This window comes from Arachis hypogaea, chromosome 3 (assembly GCF_003086295.3).
Source record: "Arachis hypogaea cultivar Tifrunner chromosome 3, arahy.Tifrunner.gnm2.J5K5, whole genome shotgun sequence".
Classification (NCBI taxonomy): Eukaryota; Viridiplantae; Streptophyta; class Magnoliopsida; order Fabales; family Fabaceae; genus Arachis; species Arachis hypogaea.
Window position 1 is genome coordinate 77,898,884 of NC_092038.1, and position 9,419 is coordinate 77,908,302.

A 9,419-nucleotide genomic window follows, 5' to 3' on the forward strand; every position below is an offset into this window, starting at 1 on the left:
CATATCAAGGCATCTAATGGTCATAAGAGAGGATTAATAATAAGCAAATATAAGATCAAAGAAGCATGTTTTCAATCATAGCACAAAATTAGGAAGGAAAATGTAAAACATGCGAATTGTATGAATAAGTGAGTAAAGAGTTGATAAAAACTACTCAATTGAGCATAAGATAAACCATAAAATAGTGGTTTATCACTCTGCTTTTCGGTTTTTATGTTATATGTTTATCTATGTTTTGTGTCTCTACTTCATGATCATTAGTAGTTAGTAACTATGTCTTAAAGCTATGAATAATTCCATTAACTCTTCACCTCTCTTAAATGAAAAATGTTTCTAATTCAAAAGAACAAGAAGTACATGAATTTCAAATTTATCCTTGAATTTAGTTTAATTATATTGATGTGGTGACAATACTTTTTTGTTTTCTGAATGAATGCTTGAACAGTGCATATTTTTGATCTTGTTGTTTATGAATGTTAAAATTATTAGCTCTTGAAAGAATGATGAATAAGAGAAATGTTATTGATGATTTGAAAAATCATAAAATTGATTCTTGAAGCAAGAAAAAGCATTGAAAAAGCAAAAGTCTTGAAAAAAAAAAGGTGGCAAAAAAAAATAGAAAGAAAAAGAAAAAGCAAGTAGAAAAAGCCAATAGCCCTTAAAACCAAAAGGTAAGGATAAAAAGGATCCAAGGCTTTGAGCATTAATGGATAAGAGGGCCCAAGGAAATAAATCCAGGCCTAAGCGGCTAAATCAAGCTGTCCTTAACCATGTGCTTGTGTCATGAAGGTCCAAGTGAAAAGCTTGAGACTGAGTGGTTAAAGTCGTGATTCAAAGTAAAAAGAGTGTGCTTAAGAGCTCTGGACACCTCTAACTGGGGACTCTAATAAAGCTGAGTCACAATCTGAAAAGGTTCACCAGTTTTGTGTCTGTGGCATTTATGTATCCGGTGGTAATACTGTAAAACAAAGTGCTTAGGGCCACGGCCAAGACTCATAAGTAGCTGTGTTCAAGACTCAACATACTTAACTAGGAGAATCAATTAACACTATCTGAACTCTGAGTTCCAAGAGAAGCCAATCATTATAAACTTCAACGGATGAAGTGAGATGCCAAAACTGTTCAGAAGCAAAAAGCTACAAGTCCCGCTCATCTAATTAGAATTAATATTCATTGATTTTTTGGAATTTATAGTATATTCTCTTCTTTTTATCCTATTTGATTTTCAATTGCTTGGGGACAAGCAATAATTTAAGTTTGGTGTTGTGATGAGCGGATAATTTATACGCTTTTTGGCTTTGTTTTTAGGGATGCTTTCATTAGTTTTTATGCTAAATTCACATTTCTGGACTTTACTATGAGTTTGCGTATTTTTCTATGATTTCAGGTAATTTCTGGCTGAAATTGAGGGGCCTGAGCAAAACTCTGATAAAAGGCTCACATAGGACTATTGATGCTGTTGGATTCTGACCTCCCTGCACTCGAAAATGATTTTTTGGAGCTAAAGAACTCCAAATGGTGTGCTCTCAACGGCGTTGGAAAGTAGACATCCAGATCTTTCCAGCAATATATAATAGTCCATACTTTATTCGTGATTTGACGACGTAAATTGGCGCTCAACGCCAGTTCTATGCTGCATTCTGGAGTCAAACGCCAGAAACACGTCACGAACCAGAGTTGAATGCCAGAAACACGTTACAACTTGGCGTTCAACTCCAATAAAAGCCTCTGCACGTGTAACATTCAAGCTCAGCCAAAGCACACACCAAGTGGGCCCGAACGTGGATTTCTGCATCAATTACTTACTTCTGTAAACCCTAAGTAGCTAGTTTATTATAAATAGGACATTTTACTATTGTATTTTCATCCTGGATTGTATTTTTGATCCTGTGACCACGTTTTGGGGGCTGTCCATTTGGCCATGCCTGGACCTTCATCACTTATGTATTTTCAACGGTGGAGTTTCTACACATCATAGATTACGGTTGTGGAGCTCTGCTGTACCTAGAGTTTCAATGCAAGTACTACTATTTTCTATTCAATTCAAATTATTCTTATTCTAAGATATTCGTTGCACTTCAACATGATGAATGTGATGATCCGTGACACTCATCATCATTTTCACCTATGAACGTATGACTGATAACCACTTCCGTTCTACCTTAGACCGGACACATGTCTCTTAGATTCCTTAATTAGAATCTTCGTGGTATAAGCTAGAATTGATGGCGGCATTCATGGGAATCCGAAAAGTCTAACCTTGTCTGTGGTATTCCAAGTAGGATTCCGGGATTGAATGACTGTGACGAGCTTCAAACTCGCGATTGCTGGGCGTGATGACAAACGCAAAAGAATAAAGGGATTCTATTCCAACATGATCGAGAACCGACAAATGATTAGCCGTGCTGTGACAGAGCATTTGGACCATTTTCACTGAGAGGATGGGATATAGCCATTGACAATAGTGATGCCCTACATACAGCTTGCCATAGAAAGGAGTGACAAAGATTGGATAAAAGCAGTAGGAAAGCAGAGATTCAGAAGGAATACATCACCTCCATACACTTGTCTGAAATTCCCGCCATTGACTTACATGAGTAACTCTATCCTATTTTATTCCTTCGCGTATACTATAATTTCTTAATACAGTTGAATCCGCCTGACTGGGATTTACAAGATGACCATAGCTTGCTTCATACCAATAATCTCTGTGGGATCGACCCTTACTCACGTAAGGTATTACTTGGACGACCCAGTACACTTGCTGGTTAGTTGTGCAGAGTTGTGACAAAGTGTGATTCATGTCTAAGAGCACCAAGTCTTTGGAGCCATTGTTGATGATCACAATTTCGTCCACCAGGGTCTCCATCTTCGAACACTACCCCAGCCCTCGCGCACAGACGGAAAATGGTGCTGGGGTAGCCTAACCTTCCTCTAGAATCACTTTTCTCAGCTAACTTCCGAGTGCCTTAAGCTATGAGTTTGTGAACCTTGATCTCTCCCCCCTTTGAGTATACATTATACCATTGTTGCTCTCTTAAGGTTTACCTCTGAGTTGTTTCCGGTGGGAAGGATGGATCTCCTTACAATTTCGAACCACCCCTTTGCTTCAGGGGTGAGATCCCCTCTCTTAATGAATTTGGGCTTCTTATGGGAATCTCTTACCCAATCCGCTCCTGATATGCATATATCTTCCATAATTTAGTCATAATTGGGACTGCTATCTATTTTGGATTGATAGCTCTCTTCTGCGAATGGTATGGTTCGTAGCTTTAACACTCTCATGATGTTCACGGGACTAGGATCCACCATTACCCCTCTTAGGAAGCTTATATAGGATTCATCTGCCCTATCATACCTGACTGTGTTTGCATAAAACTCTCTTATAAGAGTTACGTTTACTTTTGTGACCGGATCAGTGAGGAGCTCCCATATTCTCTTTTCCACCTTCTCTGTGATTTCGGGGCACTTATTTTTCTTGACTTGAAAGCCTAGCTCATATATGATCTCTTTATCAGCCATCCACCCAAATTGTAATGCATGGTGAAAGGTTCTAAATTTCTTCTCATCAAAAGGGCGTTGTTCCATAGGCTCCTTCCCTTTTCTTCTTTTAGAGCTCGACGATGCCATGAGTGACCTTTGATTTCGAATATGTAGAAGTATGGATGATTGCAGCTTAAAAGATGTAGCTGTGAAAGTGTGTGAGAAAGCTTTTGATGGAGGAAGAAGTTTTGAGTGTGTGTTCCGAAAGAAAGAAATGTGAGGGGAGGGTTCTAGAATGTGGGGAGGTACGGAATGAGAGGGCCACTTTTATGGAAGGGTAATGACTAAGTGGAAGGTATGGATCAATCTTTATGGGTTAAGGATGGACGGTTGGGGTTTGGCATGAAATGAGCACAAGGATCACCACTTTTATGAAGTGATTGGTTCAGTTTCCAAGGATATCCTTCTCCCAATATTGCATGGCAACACTTCCCAAGGTACTCCCTTTGAAGACGTGTGTATAGTCCCCCTTTATGAAGTGGCCGAACCCCCTTCTTCATTTGTCCCATCAATTTCATCCAATCTTCCCTTCATTTCTCCTACAAGATAAAAGGAAAAAAATGAGTTTGAATGGTGGCGGAAAAAGTTAGAGAGTGGAATAACTACTTTTTAAATTTTTTTGTTTTTAAATAACTAAATGCTATTCATGAATGTAACCCAACCTACTGATGGAGTGTTCATGTATGCAACATTGGTGACATCAAACTTAGTTTGTGAGCATGTAGTGTAGAAAGAGTGGATTAAGGCTCTAAGATTGACATGATATCAATTGTGTTCATGCCCTCTTAATATGCCTTGAACACCAAACTTGTTCACTATATGTTGCATACAAGGGTTCATCTAAGTGTTTGTCAAGGTTGATTTGGAATTCATGAACCTTGCTTTATTAACTACTATTAAAGGTCTAAAGGAAAGGATATAAAACATGGGTTGCCTCCCATGAAGCACTTCTTTAGCGTCATTAGCTTCACGTTTGGCCTTTGTCAGGGTGGTTGGTAATGTCTCAAATCTTCCCCTCTCGCAGTGAATCTATCTCAGTTGGGTTTATTAAGAATCTTCACATGTTCCAAGGAGAGAAATCTGTTGATGGTGTACACTTGAGGTAGCTGAGATGGAATGGTGGGGAGATGAGGTGGGATAGATAGGAAATAAGTAGAGATTACTTCATCTCCTGGAGAGAAATCCTCTGTAGAGATCTTCTTGTTCCTCCATCCCCTTGGTGCCTTCTTCCTTATTTCTTTTAATGCTACCCTGCTCCTTGTGGCCTCTTTTTTCCATGGAAATTTTGTTGCTGGTCTCATGTGACTCCGGTGAGTTTAGCTCCTCTTGGGTTTCCCTTAGCTGTTGTGCCTTCTGATTGTATTGTTTGTCAACCAAAGGGATTCTCAGGTGTATTGTTTGTGCTTCTGTTCTTGTTTCTTCCACCAATGCCTTATTGTGATCCTCCCTTGATTTCTTGTTTTCTTGATCTACTTCTTGTGAGGGTTTGAAGACATTGAAGGTAAGTTGTTCATCATGTATCTTCAGTATTAGCTCTCCTCGCTCCACATCTATAAGTGCTCTAGCTGTGGCTAGGAATGGTCTTCCCAATATGATTGGATGGAGGTGACTCTCTTCCATCTCCAAGATAACAAAGTCTGTGGGAAGGAAGTAGTTCCTAACCTTCACCAACACGTTTTCAACCACTCCTATTGCTTGTTTTTGAGTTTTGTCAGCCAACTTGATGATCACATTCATGGGCGTTAGCTCATTAATTTGAAGCTTCTTCATAAGGGATAAAGGCATTAAGTTGATGCTTGCTCCCAGGTCACAGAGTCCCTTATCAATCCTTGTTTCTCCTATAGCACAAGGGATATGAAAACTCCCTGGGTCCTTCCTTTTTGTAGGCAACTCTATTTGAATGAGAGAACTGCACTCCTTATTCATCACTATTGTTTGCCTTCCCTTTAGTGAATTTTTCTTGGTCAGCAGCTCTTTCATACACTTAATGTATGAGGGAATTTCTTGGAGAGCCTTGATGAATGGTATGTTTACATGGAGAGATGCAAACATGTCAAGGAACTTTGAGTACACTCTCCTTTTTACACCCCCCTTGAGTCTTTGGGGAAAAGGTGCATATGGGTTCAGAATCTCCTTCTCCCTTAGCTCCTTCTTTTGTGTGGGGTTGGTTTCTTGGTCACTCTTTTCTTGCTTCTCTACTGGAATATCTTGAGAGTGTTCTAATGGTTTGTTCAGTTCTTCCACACTTCCCTCATCACTTATAGTGACCATTTTGCATTCTTCCCATCTTACCTTCTTTGCTTCACCTCTCGGGTTTTTCTCTGTCACTTGGGAAACTATCAGTAGGCTTGGGAATCTGCTGAGAGAGATATCCCACTTGAGACTCCAGCCTCTTGATGGTGTCTCCCTAGTTTTTGATATTAGCTCGCACTTCATCCTTGAATACTCTGTTGTCTTGGACTTCCTTGCATATATCTTCAAGTAGAGTCTCAATTTTGGAGAGTCTATCTTCGAATGGTGATGGTGAATTGAGGTAGGAGGGGTGAGAAGGGCCACTTTAGTTTTGATATGGATGTTGAGAGGTACTGTTGGGTGGGTGTTGATATGATCTCTATGTGGAATGTTGGTGAGTTACATTGTTGTTGGGGTTGTGACGTCTCTAATCTTGGCCTTAATCTTGTTGATTTTCCCACCCAAAGTTTGGGCGGTTCTTCTAACCAGGATTATAAATTTTGGAGTATGGATCATGGGCCGGCCTAGGTGAGTTCCCAACATAGTTGGCTTGTTCCCAGTCACTCTCTTCCTCTGTATTTACTCCTTCTTAAGCTGATGATGAAGTGGTGACTGCTGCAACTTGGTTCTCTTCCATCTTCTTGTTAAGGTCAGCTAACTACTTGGTGATCATCTTGTTTTGAGCCAGCAGTACATCCATATGGTTTAGCTCCATCACTCCTCGAGTGTTGCTCCTTTCAGAAGCATAGAAGTAGTCATTCTCAGCTACAGTATCGAAGACATTTATAGCTTCTTCAATGGTCTTTCCTTATTTAGAGATCCCCCGGATGAGTGGTCTACTGCTTTCTTTGATTCATAAGAAAGACCCTCATAGAAAATGTATAATTGCACCCATTCATTGAACATGTCTGGTGGGCACCTTCTTGTTAAGTCCTTAAACCTCTCTCATGCCTCATAGAGAGTTTCACCATCTTGTTGCCTGAAGGTTTGTACCTCAGTTCTCAACTTATTGATTCTTTGAGGAGGGTAGAATCTCGCCAAGAATTTGTTTACCACATCCTCCCGCGTTGTTAAACTCTCTTTCGAAAAAGATTCTAGCCATTTAGATGCTTTATCCCTGAGTGAAAAAGGAAACAAAAGCAGTCTATAGGTGTCAGGATGAACACCATTAGACGTCACAGTATCACATATCCTTAGGAAGGTGGTTAAATGTTGATTGGGGTCTTCTTGGGCGCTTCCTCCGAATGCACAGTTGTTCTGAACGAGGATGATGAGCTGGGGCTTTAGTTCAAAGTTATTGGCCTGTATGGTTGGCTTTTGAATGCTACTTCCACAATTTCCTGGGTTTGGGTTGATGTAAGAGCCTAGAACTCTTCTCTCTTGTCCAGCATGATTCACTGGGCCTTCTCTGGCATGGTTGTGAGCTTCTTCTTCATGGTGGTTCTCCATATTCTCCTCCATGTCTGTTTCAAAATACTCCTCCTCTTCCTCAGCACCAACGACTCTCTTCCCTCTTGCTTGCCTCCTTAATCTAAGGAAGGTCCTCTCAAGTTTAGAATCAAAGGAAGTTGAAGCTCCGCTTCTTCTACCTGTCATACAACCAACAAAGCAAAAAGCAAGAAAGAAAATAAATGAAGAAATTACTCTTGTTAGAATGGCTGTTAGTGTGAGTGGTGCAATGTATCAAACAGTTAGTGGGTTAGTGAAATAAATTGTAGATAACAAGGAAAACAGATGAAGAAGATAGAAAAAGGAAACAAAATAGCTAAACTGGAAGTAAATGACTAAGATGAAATAATCAAAACAAAGAAAATTGCTCAATTTAGTTATCCTCCAACTTAATCATTGACGATACAAAATCAATCCCCGGCAACAGCGCCATAAACTTGATGCACGGAAATTTGTCTCTCAACAAATTTCCCTTCAGCAAGTATACCGAATTGTCGTCAAGTAAAAACTCACAACAGAGTGAGGTCGAATCCCACAGGGATTGATTTGTCAAGCAACTTTAATTAGAGGAATGTTCTAGTTGAGCTAAGCAGAAGTTGAGTTGATAATCGCAGAAAATTAAATGGCGGGAAAGCAAATGATAGAAAATGTAAATGCTGGAAATAAATGGCGGAATATAAATTGTAGAAAGTAAATTGCAGAATCTTAAATGGGGATTTGGGGAGATGAACATAAAAGTAAATGGCAAAAGGGAAAGATCAGAAATGGGGGATTCATTGGGCATAGGCAATGTTGCATTCTCCGGATCAAGTTCATTCTCATCTCTTCTTCAATTAATGCATTCATTGATCTCCTTGGCAATCTTAAGTGATTATATCCCAATTTCTTGGCAACCTAATCTCTCTAAGCTTGAACAATTGCCCAATTTCTTGATTTAATTGCTCATGGGAAGAGATGAAGTATGGTCACTGATTATACCACATGTATTTCCAAATCAAAGCGTTGATAGGATTATATGTCACTATATCCATCAAAACCCCAATTTGGTCCAACATGAGAAAGCAATTCTAGCATGATCTCCTCATCCCTTTTCCAAGGCTCAGAGGAGATCCAATTATGGAGAGTTTCTTTTCCAAGACAACTAACCAATTGATTTAAGATCGAAAGCTTTCTAGTAAATCGAGAGAAAAGAAAGCGGAAGAAGAATGAAAAATATAATTGATCCATCAAATTACAACAGAGCTCCCTAACCCAATGAAAAGGGGTTTAGTTGTTCATTGCTCTGAAAATGGAAGATGATAGAGAAGAGTGCATTCTCAAAAGTAAACTAGAATTTACAGGAAAAGTAAATATATAGAATGTAGTTCCCAATAATGCCCAGCCTTCTCTCTAGTTCAAAACTACTTCCTATATATACTACTATTCTGATCTTCTAATTAGCTCTTCAAGTCTTGGATATGGACCCTTGATCTTTAGTTGAAGCAGTTACAGTCTTCAGTGGGCTTAACTTTGCTTGTAGAAAGAATGTGAGTCAGGCATGGTAGGACGTTAGTTAGGACGTTAGTGGCGTTAACGTTAGGTGTAAACTTGGGTTCGAAAGCGTTAAGGACGATAACTTTGTCACTAATGTTCCAAACCAGTTGATCCATGTTAACATTCAACGTTAGTGGTACTAATGTGACCACGAACGTAGCCTCTTAGCCCTTCGCAAGCGTTATTGGCACTCACGTTAATGATCCACGTTAGTGTAACTAACATGGCCCTTAACGTGGGCATGCCCAAGCTCGAGGGCGTTAGTGACACTCACCTTTGTCACTAACGCTTCAAAACGCCCCTTCTTTACACGTTAGTGCCTCATGTTAATGGCATTAATGTGACCACTAACGTGGTTGTGCTTGCCATCTCCAATGTTAGTGACAAAGGTTAGTGTCACTAACGTTGGCCCATCATTCATTGCTCCACGTTACCATTAACGTTAGTGGTCTTAACATGACGACTAACGTAGGCAATCTTGGCCTGATCTAGTGTTAGTGACAAAGGTGAGTGTCACTAACGTTGGCGATCTCTTCTTTATTCCAAGTTAGAGTTCACGTTAATTGAATTAACGTGACTCTTAACGTGGCTTTGTGTGGCCTTTTGGAACGTTAGTGGTGTTTACTTTTACCACTAACGTTGGAGCTTCCCTTTCCTTCCAT

At 39.8% G+C, this 9,419-nt stretch overlaps 1 non-coding gene across 1 annotated transcript; it reads left to right on the forward strand.

The window, feature by feature from the left end:
- Positions 1 to 6,679: 6,679 nt before the first annotated feature.
- Positions 6,680 to 6,783, forward strand: LOC112793302 (small nucleolar RNA R71). Its single transcript, XR_003198000.1, has one exon. It is a non-coding gene; the product is annotated as a small nucleolar RNA R71 (small nucleolar RNA).
- The last annotated feature ends 2,636 nt before the right edge of the window (positions 6,784 to 9,419 follow it).